This window comes from Papio anubis, chromosome X, assembly GCF_008728515.1.
Source record: "Papio anubis isolate 15944 chromosome X, Panubis1.0, whole genome shotgun sequence".
NCBI lineage: Eukaryota > Metazoa > Chordata > Mammalia > Primates > Cercopithecidae > Papio > Papio anubis.
In genome coordinates, this window is record NC_044996.1 from 135388250 (window position 1) to 135405424 (window position 17175).

Here is a 17175-nt window from a genome sequence, read left to right on the forward strand (position 1 = left end):
TCAAGCTACCATTGACTTTCTTCACAGGATTGGAAAAACTACTTTAAAGTTCATATGGAACCAAAAAGAGCCCACATTGCCAAGACATTCCCTAAGTCAAAGAAAAAAGCTGGAGGCAATCATGCTACTGACTTCAGAAAACTACACTACAAGGCTACAGTAACCAAAACAGCATGGTACTGGTACCGAAACAGAGATATAGACCAATGGAACAAGAACCAAGAGCCCTCAAAACGACCATACCACACACATCTACAGCCATCTGATAAAACCAAACCAAAAACAAGAAATGGGGAAAGGATTCCTATTTAATAAATGGTCTTTCGGGAAAACTGGCTGTATATATATAGAAAGCTGAAACTGGATCCCTTACTTACATCTTGCATACAAAATTCATTCAAGATGGATTAAAGACTTACATATTTAGACCGAAAAACTCGCCAAAAACCTAGAAGAAAACCTAGGCAATACCATTTAAGGACATAGAGCGGGCAAGGACTTCGTAATCCTAAAACACCAAAAGCAATGGCAACAAAGCCAAAAGGAATTGACAAATAGGATCTAATTAAACTAAAGAGCTACTTTGTGAAACTACCATCAAATTGAACAGGCAAGCTACAGAATGGGAGAACATTTTTGCAATCTACTCTCATCTGACAAAGGGACTAATATCCAGAATCTACAAACTAACTCAAACAAACTTACAAGAAAAACAAACAACCCCATCAAAAAAGTGGGCAAAGGATATGAACAGACATTTCTCAAAGAAGACATTTATGCAGCCAACGACACATGAAAAAATGCTCATCATCACTCATGCATCAGAAATGCAAATCAAAACCACAATGAGATACCATCTCATACCAGTTAGAATGGCAATCATTAAAAAGTCAGGAAACAACAGGTGCTGGAGGAGGTGTGGAGAAATAGGAACACTTTTACACTGTTGGTGGGACTGTAAACTAGTTTAACCATTGTGGAAGATGGTGTGGCAATTCCTCAGGATCTAGAACTAGAAATACCATTTGACCCAGCCATCCCATTACTGGGGATATACCCAAAGGATTATAAATCATGCACTGTAAAGACACAGGCTTTTATGTATGTTTGTTAAGCACTATTCTAATAACGAACTTGGAACCAACCCAAATGTCCATCAATGATAGACTGGATTAAGAAAATATGGAACATACACACCATGGAATACTATGCAGCCATAAAAAAGGATGAGCTCATGTCCTTTGTAGGGACATGGACGAAGCTGGAAACCATCATTCTCAGCAAACTGTTGCAAGGACAAAATACCAAACACCACACGTTCTCACTTGTAGGTGAGAACTGAACAATGAGAACACTTGGACACAGGAAGGAGAACATCACACACAGGGGCCTGTCATGGGGTGGGGGTAGCAGGGAGGGATAGAATTAGGAGATATACCTAATGTAAATGATGAGTTAATGGATGCAGCACACCAGTATGGCACATGTACACATATGTAACAAACCTGCACGTTGTGCACATGTACCCTAGAACTTAAAGTATAATAAAAAAAAGAAAAAGATTAATCAAATCCACAGTCATGGTTGGTGATGTCAACATTCTTCACTTAATAATCAATACAGCAAGTAGACAAAAATATCATCAGGAACTGACCAACATTTCCAACAAACTTGACCTAATTAACATTATAGATAGCTGCAGAATACTTTCTTTTTAAGTAATCATTGAATATTCAGAAAGTTAGACTATATTCTGGGCCATAGAACAAACCTGTACGAATTTTTAAAAATTTGAAATTGTACTAAGTGTACACCTTAATGACAATAGAATTAAATTAGAAATCAATAATGTGAAGATATATGTAAATCCCCAAATATTTGGAAATAAAAAGCATTTCTAAATAACCCCTGGGTCATATAAGAAGTCAGAATGGAAATTAGAAAACATTTTGAATTGAACAAAAATTAAAATATAACATATCAAATTGTATGGGATGCAGTTAAATTGGCACATTAAATGATCCTATTGAAGAAAAAGAAGTGCTTCAATTGTCTAAGCCTCCACCATAAGTGATTAGAAAAAGAAGAGAAAATTAAAAGCAAAGCAAGCAGAGGGAAGGAAATATTAAGAGTAAGTGCAGAAATCATATGAATTTTTTAAAAATAGAGAAAATCAGTGTCATGAAAATCTGAGTTTTGAAAACTTCAATATAATTGATAATCTTCTAGAAAGACTAACAGGAAAAAAAAGGAAAGGAAACAAAAATTAACAATAGCAGATATGAGAGGACATCTCAAGAAATCCTATAGACATTAAAAAGATAAGAAGACAATATTAAAATCTTGACAACTTAGATGAATGGACAAGTTTCTTGAAAGATACAAACTGTAGGCCGGGCACGGTGGTTCACGCCTGTAATACCAGCACTTTGAGAGGCCGAGGCAGGTGGATCACGAGGTCAGGATTTCAAGACCAGCCTGACCAACATGATGAAACCTCGTCTCTACTAAAAATACAAAAATTAGCCGGGCGTGGTAGTGCACGCCTGTAATCCCAGCTACTCAGGAGGCTGAGGCAGCAGAATCGCTTGAACCCAGGAGGCGGAGGTTGCAGTGAGCCAAGATCACACCATTGCACTCCAGCCTGGGCGACAGAGTGAGACTCCATCTCAAAATAAAAGAAAGATACAAACTGCAAAGTTCACTCAATAAGAAATAGATAACATGGGCTGGGTGCAGTGGCTCATGCCTGTAATCCCAGAACTTTGGGAGGCCAAGGCAGGCAGATCACCTGAGGTTGGGAGTTTGAGACTAGCCTGGGCAACATGGTGAAACACCATCTCTACTAAAAATACAAAAATTAGCTGGATGTGGTGGCTCATGTCTGTAAACTCAGCTACTCGGGAGGCTAAGGGAGGAGAATTGCTTGAACCTGGGAGGCAGAGGTTGCTGTGAGCAGGGATAGCTCCATTGCACTCCAGCCTGGGCGACAGAGTGAGACTCTGTCTCAAAAACAGAAAAAAGTAGATAACATGGAAAGTCTTACATCAAATAAATAAAGATACAAGTAAAGCAATAAAAAGGAAGATACTACTCATATGTGTCTGAACTCAAACACATTATGCTAAGTAAAATCCACATCCTCTATAATTCCATTTACATGTCATTCTGCAAAAAGCAAAATTATGGAGACACAGAATAGATCAGTGATTGCCAGGGGCTGCCAGTGGGGCTAGTGGCTCATTACAAATGGGCCTAAGGGAACTTTTGAGGGTGTCAGAAATGTTATCTTCATTATGGTGGTAGTTACACAACTGTATGCATTTGCCAAAACTCACTGAATTGTGTTCTTAAAATGGCAAATTTTACTGTATATAAAGTATACCTCAATAATCTTGACTTTTAAAAAACAAAAACAAAATAGATGAGTTCTGCTCAAGAAACATATTCCATATTTTTTGTCAGGAATGAAAATGGACATGTAACCATAGAAATGGAAGTTTTTCTATAAAGAGGACATTGTGTGACTCAATGACAATTGAAAAGCGAAAGTATTTACAGGGAAATTATAATTTCCTGGAAAAATATGAATTACCAAAATTGGCCAGAAAAGTGTAGAAAATATGAAAAAGGTAAAACAATAGTCATAGATGATATTGAAAAAGTAATTGGCAATGATCTAACAGTTATACATCAGGCCATAATAGTCTTAGAGCTAAATTCCACCAAGCATTTAAAAAATGGGTGCTTGCTATGTATTTAAATAGTTTCAAAAGATACAAAATATGAAAAATTCCCAATGAACTTTATGAACCTGGCATAAGCTTTATTCTAAACCCTGATAAAGATGGAACTAGAAATCCGTATAGCAATTTCATCATTAGCAAATCAGGCCCAGCATTATTTTAAAATGATTGAGAGAGAGAGTAAGAGAGAGATAAAATGCCATTACCAGCTAGGGTTGATTCTAGGCATGGAAGGATATTCCAATAGTAGGAAACCTATCAACATAATTACTTTTTTAAAAAAGAAAAATATATAAAATATTAATAGATTTTCCAAAAGAAATCTGATAAATTTCAACAACCACTTATAATAAAAATTTTATTTAAATAGGAATAATGGAAATTATTTGGAGAAAACAGACCTTACTTCTACAAGTCAATAGCAAGCATGATTTTAAATGAAGCAATTCCAAAATATTCTCTTTCAAATCAGGGGTGAAACAAGCAATGCTCAGTTTTATCAGTACCATTCAACATTATTCTATAGGTTACTGTTAATGAAACAAATGGAATAATCTAAAGAACAGATAAAAAGCAAGATTCAAAATCATACTCATATGTGAGAATAACTAAAGTGATGTTAAGGTTCATTTAGAAAATTAAATTCCTAAGCGGAGTCAGTAGTAATCAAAAAAGAGCAGAGAGGGAGAACTTGCTATATGATATTTTAAAATGTATTGGAAAGACCCTCTCATTAAAATAGTGGGCCAGTGGTACAGAAATCATCTAATAGATCAGTCAAATCATTTTAAAAAGTAAAATAAATTTTAGAAGAAAGTTTGCATAAATAAGGCAGAGGGGAGAGTTTCCTAAATAGGAAAAGTAGGATATGTTTGACTACTAATCAAGTAAAATATAGAACCATTCCTTGGGATTAGTATCCATTCTATTATAAAAGATGTTACAAAATGATTAAAAGACTTTCAGAGTACATTCACTGCTGAATTTGGAACCTGGTCACTTGAGCCTGGTTGATATTAACTTTTAGTACATATTTATGCAATGTAGGAAAAGATAATCCAGTCAAAAATGAGCAAAGAAGGAACAGAATCAACATACATGTCAAGAAGATAAAATTAAAAAAAAATAAATGCTTGAAAAAGGTTCAATCTCTCTAGTTCTAAAAATTCAGATAGAAACAATAGAACATGTAATTTGCCATCCACCAGATTAATTGAAGTGAAAAGGAACAATAATATTCATCATTCATCAAGACTCTGGGTACTCAACACTTTCCTGGGGGAGCATGACTTGCTACAGTATTTTGGGAAAGTAATCTGGTAATGTTTGTTAAATTTGCAAACTGCTGGCCGGACACGGTGGCTCACACCCGTAATCCCAGCACTTTGGGAGGCCAAGGCAGGCAGATCACCTGAGGTCAGGAGTTTGAGACCAGCCTGGCTAACATGGTGAAATCCCGTTTCTACTAAAAATACAAAAAATTAGCCAGGCATGTCCTATAGGACATAAATTGGCAAATTTTTCTGTAAAGGGCTAAATAGTAAATACTTTAGGCAATGAGGACCACATATGGTCTCTGTCACATGTTTTTCTTTTTTTTTTTTTTTTCTTTTTTTTTTTTTGACAACCTGCTAACAATGCAAAAATTATTCTCAGCACTCAGGCTGCACAAAAACAGGTAACAAGCCAGATTTGGTCCACAGACCATAGCATTCCAATATCTGCTAGAAAGTACCACTTATTAAGGACCTATGTAAAAAGATATAAACTACAGTGTCAAAAACTGGAAACAATGTGAATGTAAATCAACCCAGGAAAGGTTAGTTACATTGTCATTTATGTGGAACCACAAATTCTTTACACATCTGTTAAAAAGTCATAAAAGCCACTTTGGGAGGCCAAGGCAGGTGGATCACGAGGTCAGGAGATCAAGACTATCCTGGCTAACATGGTGAAACCCCGTCTCTACTAAAAAATAGAAAAAAAATTAGCCCGGCGTGGTGGCAGGCGCCTGTAGTTACAGCTACTCGGGAGGCTGAGGCAGGAGAATGGCATGAACCTGGAAGGCAGAGCTTGCAGTGAGCCAAGATCGCGCCACTGCACTCCAGCCAGGGCAACAGAGCAAGACTCCATCTAAAAAAAAAAAAAAAAAAAAGAAGTCATAAAAGCAAGCTGCAGGCTTCATCACTGGTATAATGCCATGTGTAAAAATGCAAACAGCAATGACCAAGAACCCCCTATATAGTGTTGCAGACAGCTCTTGTACACAAGAATCACCTGGGATGCTGTGGTGGCTAGAAACTAGGAAGGCCCACGATCCCTACCTCCTGGTGTTCACACCCTTGTATAATCCCCTCCTCCTGAGTGTCGGCAGGCCCTGCGACTTGCTTCTAACCAGCAGAATATGGCAAAGGGTATGGAATGCTACTCTTGTGATATTACATCATAATATATTTATATAGAGCTCCACCTTGGTAACACACACTAGAGAGACTCTCATTGCTGCCCTTGAAGAAGCAAGTGGCCATATTGTGAAAGCCATGTGACAGCAAACTCTCAGTGGCCTCTGAAACCTGAAGTGACCTCCAGCCAACAGCAAGGAAGAAACTGGCATTTCTGCAGCCACAAGAAAATGAATTCTGCCAACAACCTGAGTGAGCTTGGAAGTAGATTCTTCCCCAGTTGGGCCTCACAAGAGAATGCAGCCCAGCTGACACCTTGGTGGCAGCTTTGTGAGACCTTGAGCAGAAGACTCAGCTAAACTGTGCCCAGATGCCTGGCCCACAGAAACCATGAGATAATAAATATGTGTTGTGTTAAGTCAGTAAGTTTGGATAATTTCTAATGCAGCAACATGTAACTAATAAAATATGGTTACTTGTATTTGTCTATTTTTACATGAATTTGGAGAAAGCAGTGAAGGACATCCACAAATCTCTTAACAATGGTTTTCGATGTGCAGTAGGAAGGGGGGCTGCGTGGATTGTTTAGTCTTCCTTTCACATCTTTGGTTGTTTCATCAGTTACAAAGGGCACTTATTTTTCTAATTAAAGGAGGAAAAATCATCTGGCTCTACTATAAGTCTTTCACCTGGAATGATAGAATGTAAACCCTGATGAGCAATTTTTAAAACATAGACAACAAATGTCTCTAAATAAGACATTGATTCTACATATTTTAGCTTTCACTTTATTGCTGTTCAACCTCAATTATATTAGGTTTTAACCATTTTCCAAATAAAGTATGATTCCCTTATATTCCCATTTTCTTTCATCCCCAAAAGAATGAGAGTGCGAGAAGACAGGGTCAAGTGAGGAAGACAAAGTCCAGAGTTAGAAATTTGGAAGCAGGCCTATCCAAATGGAGTTGACTGTGTAGCGGTCTGGTGAGCCCACTGTTTTGGTGAGTCTGTAGTCAGCACCCAATAAATAAGTTAATGCAGAGGATGACAGAGATGAATATTTTGGGTTTAAATCCCCATGTCAGGCCTTAGGGTGAATCCATCGTGGTGAGGCCAGATTGAGAAGTAGCAAGAGATACAGATAAGAATAAACCTCCAGCTATCAGCTTGGAACTATGAGCTCAATCAAGGCTTCTGACCCTGTGGCCCTGGAGTATTGGTATAAGCAGAGAAAGGAGGGAAGGTGGTCAAATCACAGCATCTGTTATCAGTTGCCTCTTGCTTCCTCCCTGCATTCCAGACCTGGCACTCCCGACATCCTGAAATGGAGAAGGTTGCTGTCAAGGGTATGTTTGAAACCGTCAAATGATTGACTGGAAGCAGAAGTGCCAGTGCAAGAGCCCTCAACCTTGGAGTTCACGGGGGCCAACCAGCCTGCAGAGCCCAAGCCCTTGATCCCATTGGAAAGTTAGTCCCCATTAAGCAATGCCACTGGATTTTATGCCAAAAACATAAGGCTGTCTGCTCCCTCCTGGGTTCTATTTCTAGGCTCTGAAATACATGTATTCTTACCATTTCCAAGTCAATCTTTTCTTAGTGGACTTGCTCGAGCAATGCCAACATTTGCTGAGTACAATTGTCCTCACAGGTAGTGTCATGGGAAATGCCCCAGGCATGTAGAACAGCCAGAGAGAAACTCCACAGGCCTCCCATTCCCCATGGGGAATCAGGCTGAAGAGACGCTTCTGGAATAAACCACAAGCAGCACTCTGGGCTCTGTATGAATGACTTCAGAGAGCTACTGCACATGCGGGCCAGGCTGATTTTCAAAGACAGCTCATTCTTCCTCAGGGCTTGCCCTTAAAACCAGGAAATCCTCAGGGACAGCTCTGACTGGAGGAAAACCAACACAGCTCATGACAGCATCTAAGACACAAATGTGAACAATTTTCCTTAATGCCGTTGGACACAGCCGTCAAAAATATCCCCAAAGTGGAATGGCCAGGCTTCATGTTACAGAGAAATTCCACCACAGGGAGATTGAAATCATGACACCTTTACAGCTCTGGAAGGAAATGAGATGACTGAGTGTTAAAATGCCCTGCTGAATTTGGGGAAATGAGGAAGTTGTTCATTCTTGCTAATTATAGTCTGGGTGTCAAGTTTTCATTTTCAATTTAGGCAGGATATTACGGACTTTGTTTGCTTATGCATTTGGGATCTAATAAGAATGCCAAGCACAATCTTCTACCCTCATGGACATGCAGGACGAGAAAGCTGGGATCTGGTGAACATGCCTTGTCTTTCTCACCTCTACTTCTGAGGACAAAGTCTTCAGATGCCCTGTTTTCATCATCGCTCAGGCTTTTCTGTCTCTTTTATAAAGCAAGATTTCTCCACCTCAGCACTATGGACATTTGAAGCTGGATCATTCTTTGTTGTGGGGACCTGTCTTGTGTATTGTAGGATGTTTAGCAGCATCCCTGAGCACTACGCACTAGATGCCAAGAGCATCTCTGTCCCAATGTGACAACCAAATGTGTCTCCAGACACTGCACATAGCTTCTGTGTGAGAGCTCATCCCCTGGCCTAGATGACCACCTCATTCTTCCTGCCAGTGTGATAGAACCTTCTTTCTCCACAGAATCATCTTATGCTTCTTCCTACCAATTTTCTATCCTTTCCTCTCTGCTTCCAGGCCACTGGGTCACTTGTTCGGTATTTGTTGATGATGTAGCCATTGTCCAACTCACTGGGTCCATATTCTGGGTGTCCCCAGAGTGCTATCAGTAACGTCAGGCAAGAGGGAGGCAGGGATGTGGGAATAAGAAACACCTCCAGCATCTGGAGACCACCAATAAGCAAATACCTGATTCTAGGCATATATGCAATTCAGATACAGGAATCTTTTGGTATAATTGCTTATAATATTTAAAAAGTATTATTAATGCAAAAAGGGAGAGATTGAGGTTGCAATTGTATTTTTTTAAGAGAGAATGTTAATTTTACATTTACATTGAATTAATAAATTAAATTAAATTTACATTGAATTAATAAACTAAATTAATTAAATTTACATTGAATTAATAAATTAAATTAATTAGATTTACATTTAATTGATAAAATGTGTGTTATTTTCAAGAGAAAATAACATTGAGCCCAAAGATGCTCAGCTTTTCCAGTTATACACAGTCCCATTAGCTTAATATTAGGAAAGAAAATATCTAAAAGGAGCTTACTTAAATTTCTCAAGATATTTCTTTGCACTGCACAGATTGATTATTTTTTAACTTTCTTGCAGTGCAGGAAATACGGGTGCTGCCACCTCTCAAATTAGACCTTGAGGTGAGACACTGCCTCTGGTCATGGCCACCTCTGCCACACTAGTGCTCTGATGTTAAGAATGATTTTATTAATATTGCTTTCATTATTGCCATGAAGCTCCTCTTCCCAAGGCTAACTTGAGAGAATACTTATGTGTTTGCTAATCGCTGGAGACCTATTCTTCATAGAATATGGGAGGGGGACTATTTTTTTTAGAAAACTATGGTAGCCCCAAAGAACAGCTCTCATATCTTCTCTTTTCTTCCTTCCTTCCTCCCTCCCTTAAACAATTCAGACAAATTCACAAATTGTTGTCTTCCCTTAAGGCATTTGTTTCCCTTTAGTACGTAAGCTCCCTGAGGGTAGGGATTGTGCTTAGTTGTTGTTTATTATTATTATTATTATTATTATTATTATTATTATTTTGAGACTGAGTCTCGCTCTGTCGCACAGGCTAGAGTGCAGCGCGATCTCGGCTCACTGTAAGCTCCGCCTCACGGATTCACGCCATTCTCCTGCCTCAGCCTCCCAGTAGCTGGGACTACAGGCGCCCACCACCGCCCGCCACCACACTCAGCAAATTTGTTGTTGTTGTTGTTGTTGTTGTTGTTTTTTAGTAGAGACGGGGTTTCACAGTGTTAGCCAGGATGGTCTCCATCTCCTGACCTCGTGATCCGCCCGCCTTGGCCTTCCAAAGTGCTGGGATTACAGGCATGAGCCACAGCGCCCGGCCTGTACTTAATTATTACTTTTTAATATCTCTGGTGCCTAACAGAGTCCCTAGTTTTTTGTTGTATGTCTTCAGTGAATGTTTCTAAAAAAAGAAAGGAAGAAGGGAGGAGGGAAACAAAAAAGAAAGAAGGAAGGAAAGAACGAAGGAAGGAAAGGATGGGAAAGGGAGAGAGAGAAAGAGAGGAGGGATTGAAGCAGGAAAATGTGATGAAAGAAAAAAAGAAAACGAGGGAGGGAAGGGACATCAATGTTGCGTTTTTATTTTATACTATTAAGATTGGTTCCAAGCTCTAAATACAACTGATGTTTAGCCTAACCGACTCTCATATGTCACCATAAAACCCACAGATTAGTAGCTCTTCTGACATACAGCATCTTATGTAGGACAAATGAATCGATATGCTGGTTCAGGTGATAAAAGAGATACAGTCCAACTGACATCGAGAAAACAACAACAAGCAGCTCAGAGATGCTCAGGTTTTCCAGTTTGTTTTTTTTTTTCCTTTTCTACAGACTTTTGAAGACAACTCTCCACTTCTTGAAAGGTCTTCTTCCTATTACATCAATTTTTCAACTTTCCAACTTAGTTCATCTTCTCTAGTCAACTAATACGTATTTATTGAAGAGAATACCAAAGAGCACAAAGAAGAAAAGCAAAGCAAAATAAATGCCCACAGCATTCCAGGAATCATTTAATGAATGAAATTTTTCATTTCTGAAAAACCTCATTTTTGCTACATAATACTATATGAATCATTCTGCCTTTACATCCTGATTCAAGACTGAATTCTTTATTTGCCATTAATGAGAAGTGCTGTATATTTTTGAAGTGTGTTTAAAAGTCTTATTTTAGGACATGGGCCAAAAGGCAAGGCTCTCCAACTCATTAACCTGCTCCATAAACTTTAAACCACTGTTTCCTATGTGAGAAAAACATACCTGGGAATAGAGTTACTATTTTAATTCTTTCCTTCTAACTATTTCAAGACCAGTTTACCCCCATTTCATCTGAATGAAAATTACTTGAGAACGTTTCCTCCCTTGTGCAATAAGGGACTTAACAATTTAATTCTGGTTAAGAAATCCAATTGCTTCTATTGGTCAAAGAACCAGAAGCTGAACAAAATTTAAGAACCAAACGAAGTCTCTCACGATGGTGCACGGAGCCCCAAGGAGAAGACTGCCAGTCAGAGGGACCAACAAGCTGAACCTTCTGACCCCGTTACTCCGGCCTCTGCTACAAGAAGAAAGGAGTCATGGCCCTGTGTAGTGTTCATCCATAGTCTTCACCCAACCATTTCCTTTCCAACAAGGAAAAGGAATTGTTGGATTCAGTTTGTATGAATTTCATTTGTTTTTCTACTTCAAGATTATGTTCTTTGGCTGGGAATTGGGGAATTTTGCTTCTGCAGGCCTCAGTCTGAAAGCTTCTCCCACTTCTCCACACAGGAGCTGGTGTCGGGGCCACTCAGGAGACAACATTCTTGGCTTCTAGGGGACTTGCAGCCAGGCTTTCTTGCTCTGCTCATGGAGGTCTGCTCATGGACCGGGAGTGTGGCTGCTTTCCCGGACCCGGGCCTGAGTCCATGCCCACATTTTAATGACAAGCTGGAGCCAAGTGCCTTTGCTGATTGGGAGAGCTGTGTGCTTGCTAGGGGCTAGTCGTAAAACAGCCTTTGCAGGCATTGTTCCCAGACTGTTTCCACCTTGGCCTTGGGATTCTGAGGTAAAGAGTCTGCACGCTGATATCAGTGGTCTAAATATTCTGCCAATGTATTAGGGCTTCTCCAGTGTGGTCTGCTCTTGTGCAGAATCAATAAAAGACCTGCCTCTGTTTCAAAGAGCTTGTGCCCCCGGAGACTGGTAAGCATATGTAGATATGAATGTCAACAATCAATCACTGAGAAACATCTGAAACGTAGTAAAACCTTGTTAATCCACTATTGCTGATCCCAAATAGCATGTAATTCAAAGCAACTGCTGTTCCTGTCCTCCACTGTTCTTTAATGAAAATATTATATAAATCAAAACTGGCGATGGGATTTTTTTTTTGCAGGTCCCTGGCATTTAAAATCTTCAAGACATTCCTCTAATTTTATTTTCCTGATTAAATAACATATTGTTTTCCTATGTCCACCCTAAGAAGTCTCCCTAAGAAGTCTCATCATTGTTGGAGCTACAATTGCACTAGCGTTCTAATTAGAAAGCAGAGTCTCACATTGTCCAAAGAAATTACTAATATCATCCAGAAATCTTAGTGTGGATTAGTGTCTCAATTTTTACAAGGATTTTTCTGATTTAAAAAAGATATATATTTATTGCAGGAAGTTTTGAAAATAAATAACAGCACAAAGAAAAGCAAAAAATATGTCCATGATTCCACATGCAGAGAAAATACTGATTTATTTACCTCAAGGCTATGAAGATGTCAACCCAGACAGAGATGGGGAGAGAGAGAGAGTCCCACATAATCTGTTTTTTATATTTACCCCAAAAATGATACTTTTTAAATACTAATTAGAATCCAGAGTAGAGAATCCAGTTATTGTTGCCAACACCATAATGAAGCCTATTTTCCATGAAGCAGAATTCATAATACATTAGACGCAGCTTACATCCTAATTCCCGAAGTAAACAGAAACTCATCACTAGTTGGTCCCACTGAGGATATGAAAATAGAAGCTCAGCCCCAAGGACAATTTCTTATGCTCAAATGCTGCACTGGCCAGATTGAGTGAAACCAGTGGTTCTCACCTTGGGGTGATTTTCTTTCCTAGGGGATATTGGCAGTATCTGGAGACATTTTTGGTTGTCATAACTGGGTTGGTGGAGGGCGCATGAGGGTGCTACAGGCATCTAGTGGGTAGAGGCTAGGGATGCTGCTAAACATCCTACAGTGCACAGGATGGCCCCACAATACAGAATGAACTGATCCTAGATGTCAATAGTGCTGAAGTTAAGAAACTCTGAATTAAACTGACCCCATTCTTATTCACAGAGAACCACAGTCTAAGAGGCCAAGAAAATGCAGAGAGAACAATAGACCACAGACTGACTACCTGCCCTTAGAATGACTTGGTAGGTGGATGAACATTCTGACAATGTAGCATAATGTTTAAAAGCACTAGTGTGAAGACAAAATGAGTGTAAAATAGTTTAGCAGCTGGCACATTGTAAGTAGCTCAGTAAATGGTCACTGCTATCATCATCAGCTAAACTCAGGAACTTTTGACACTTGACGTCCAAACTGTGTGATGCACAGCTATGTTTTCCTCCAGCCATGAACAAGTCAATAAACGGCTCTCAGAAAAAATGGAATCAGTTCTTTAAGAGTTCATTGGTGTTCTACACAGGAGCAATGCATCATGTAGAAAGAAGTCTTTTTTGGTTGCCAGCATTCTGTAATCATAGTATAATCAAATGGTTTAAAAAATTCTTCAAACTATAGACTGTTATCCGATGCTAAGCACCTTCTAATGACAAATGCTAAATGAATTTGTGGTAAATATTGTAACGATATTCTATTGAACAGTTTTCTAGCCAAGTAAATCTTTGGCTTTAGAATTCTAGACAGGTATCATCTGGCCAGCCTTTCCAGCATTAACTATTCACCAGTGAAAAATACAAATGTCATTTGCAAATCATATCAAAGACGGGAACAGCTGGAATCAAATTCAAGAGACTGCATCATTTTATCATTTTGACATTAATCATTCTACATGGATACCACAGGCAATCTGGAGCAAATGATAATTTATGTTGCAATATAAACGTTAACCATTTAGGGCTTGGAGACTCTCTTCCTACTGCCTCCTCCAACCCAAAACACTGCTGGACACTCAAGCTCAAGGATTGCATGAAAATGTTTTATGAAACATCATTTATAAAGTGGCCATATGAGCTAGGAAAAAACCCCAACATATACGAGTCTGAGTTTTCTGATACTCTAGGTTAGGGGTCAGCAAACTACGGCCCTTGGGCCAGATCTAGCCCATTGCCTGTTTTTCTAATGTAAAAAACTCAGAATGACTTGTACATTTTTAAATGGTTGGAAAAAATATTAACAATAATACATGATGACCTGTGAAAATTATATGAAATTCAAATTTCAGTTTCTATAAACGAAGCTTTATTGGAACACAGCCACACCCATTTGCTTACATATTATCTATGGCTACTCTCCTGCTACAAGGGCAGAGTTCAGTAGTTACAACAGAGACCATGTGACCTACAAGTTCTAAAATATTCACTGCCTGGCCTTTTACAGAAAAAAATTTTGCCCACACTGATCTAGGGATCAAGAGACTCAATACTATATTTTTTTCCTATGCAATAATTATAAACTTTACTGAACATCTGTTGGGTTTTGCCTGTCTCAGCACTGTCCCCTGATCAGACAGAACTCTAGTAACCTTATGGGCAATGAACTTTCCCTTGTTGTGACTGGTCTTGGTGTAAAAGTACTTTCCAGCTCCACCTAACTCACATGTCTGCTGCTTACACCTTTGTGTTCCTCAACCTGTACCTGTGACTTCAAGGAGAGCTCCCTACAATGAAGTTTTCGTGTATTCGTTTGATAAATATCTATGGGGGCACACTCCATTGTTCAGGCACTGTGCTAGGCTCTGCACAATGTAGACAAAGTCTTAGCACTATGAAGTATATGTACCTAGTATAGATGATAAACAACCAAACAAATAAGTGGACAGGTAACATCAGACAGTGATAAATATTACAATGAAAATAAAAGTGGATATTTGACAAAAAGCAAGAGAGGTTGGCTAATGTAAATGGGTAGTCAGGAATGGCATTGTTGAGGAGGCCATTTCAAATTTGGGCTGCCCATTGGCAAGGACCTGAAAGTGTCAAGTGTATAGTTTTTAGCTCAAAAGAAAAATTAAGGCTAATGATAAAAAATTGGAAGTCATAAATATGTAAGGAGAAATTTATCACTCATCACCTAAAGAGAAAGGATTGAGGAATGAGGAATACGTGGTATCCAAGGAAACCAGAGAAAGAAATGGTTTGAGAACAAGGAAGTGACTCTGATGAGGGAAAAATCAAGGGTGGGTATATAAGAGATATGCCAGCACTAGTTTGATGCAGATTGCTGGGTGTTACAGTCCCAAAGGCAGAAGGCCCTGAGGGACAGTGGAGAAAAGACATCCCTTCAATGTGCAGTCAAGTGGGACATCTCATTTCCTCATTTTCCTGGGAAGATGGATGGCCTGAACTGCTTTCAACAATGATTCATGGCTGGTGGCCAAGATCTGGTTGGATGGTTCTTGAGTGGAAGAAGCAAGAATAGAGGTATTGGTGACAAGGTTTGGAAATAATAGACCTTGCTGATGGGCTTAGAACTTTTCACGTCACATTTAAATGCTAGCCTGGCTACCCCACTGCGAAGTGTTCAGTTTCCCAGAAGTAGTGTGGCAGAAAGTGTAGCTGTCAACCAAAAATTCTTATGCCTGCCTTCTTAGTATAGAGTTGTCACTAGGAAGTGGCCACTCAGCCAAAGGGTACATTTCCAAGCATCCCTTAATGGTTAGATGTGGTCAGTTGACTGAGATATGGCCAATGGAATGTGAGCAGAAGGATTGTGCCCCACCTCCAAGCCTGGCCTATAAATCTTCTGTATGGGACTCTATGTTCTCTTCCCCTTCCAGCTGGCTGGAATAAAGATGACCCCCTCCCCTCTTCCCAGAGTAACCTCAGAAGTTCTGTGTTTAAGATGGCAGATTTTCTGTCATTCTGGGCCCCTGAATGTATGAGGCAGGAAGGATTGCCAACATTTTCTTTTACCCAATACTGTTTCATGATCAAGAAATAAACTTCTATTGCATTAGACCCAATATACATCGTGGGACCTTTTGTTATAACAGTTATGCTGCCCAAACTAATGCAAACCTGAACCCCAGATTAGATGTATTCTAGGATGATCTGGCAGGCCACACTGCTATGGACTGAATATTTGTTTCCCAAAACTTGTATGTTGAAAACTTAATCCCCAATGTGATGCTATTTGGAGATGGGGACTTTGGGAGGTAATTAGGTCATGAGGGTGGAGTCCTCATGATGAGATTGGTGCATTTATAGGAAGAGGCAGGAGAGAGCTCGCTTCCTCTCTCTGCTCTTTAATATATGAGGAAACAGCAAGAAGAGAGGCATCTGCAGATCAGGAAGAGGGCCCTCACCAGAACCCAACCATGCTGGTAACTTATCTTGGACTTCCCAGCCTCTAAAACTGTGAGAAATAAATTCTTGCTGTTTAAGTCACTCAATCTATGGTATTCCATTATAGCAGCCTGAACCAATTGAGATATACACATTTATCAGCCACCCCTATCTGGCTAGCAAATTGAAGACTACAACATGTTGAAACTGAATCATGGAAGTGACTTCCCATCATCTTTGTCACATTATATTGATTAGAAGCAAGTCACTATTGCAGCCCACACTCAAGAATAAGGGATTACACAATAGTATGAATATCAGGAAGTGAGGGTCATTGGGGGCCATATTAGAGACAGCCCGCCAGCCACACTAAGTAAGACAAAGTAGTTGCAATAATGACATATGAATCCTCTTTTCTCCTTTGCAATAAACTGATTGCCTTGACATAGAGGAGTTAGCAAAGAGCTAGCTTGAAAAAGCATTAGGGAGAATAGTATAAAAGAACAGAGTCCCAGTCAAAGGATGAGACTGCCACATTGCACAGATTTCTTGTTCAGATAAACAAGTTCTTCATCAGTTGACATGTTGTGATTCAATGTGACCTTCTCGATGCTTCTTCCCTGTCCCTTTCCCCAACTGTCTCACAAAACAAGCAAAATAGTGAGACTCTAATCAGAACCAAGTCACGGTCAAAATGTGTCATTAACTTGAGATATATTCATCTATATATTTTTCACAATTAAACAATCAAATAATTTTAAATAATTTAGTAAAAAGAATGTTCAAATCCTGAGAAT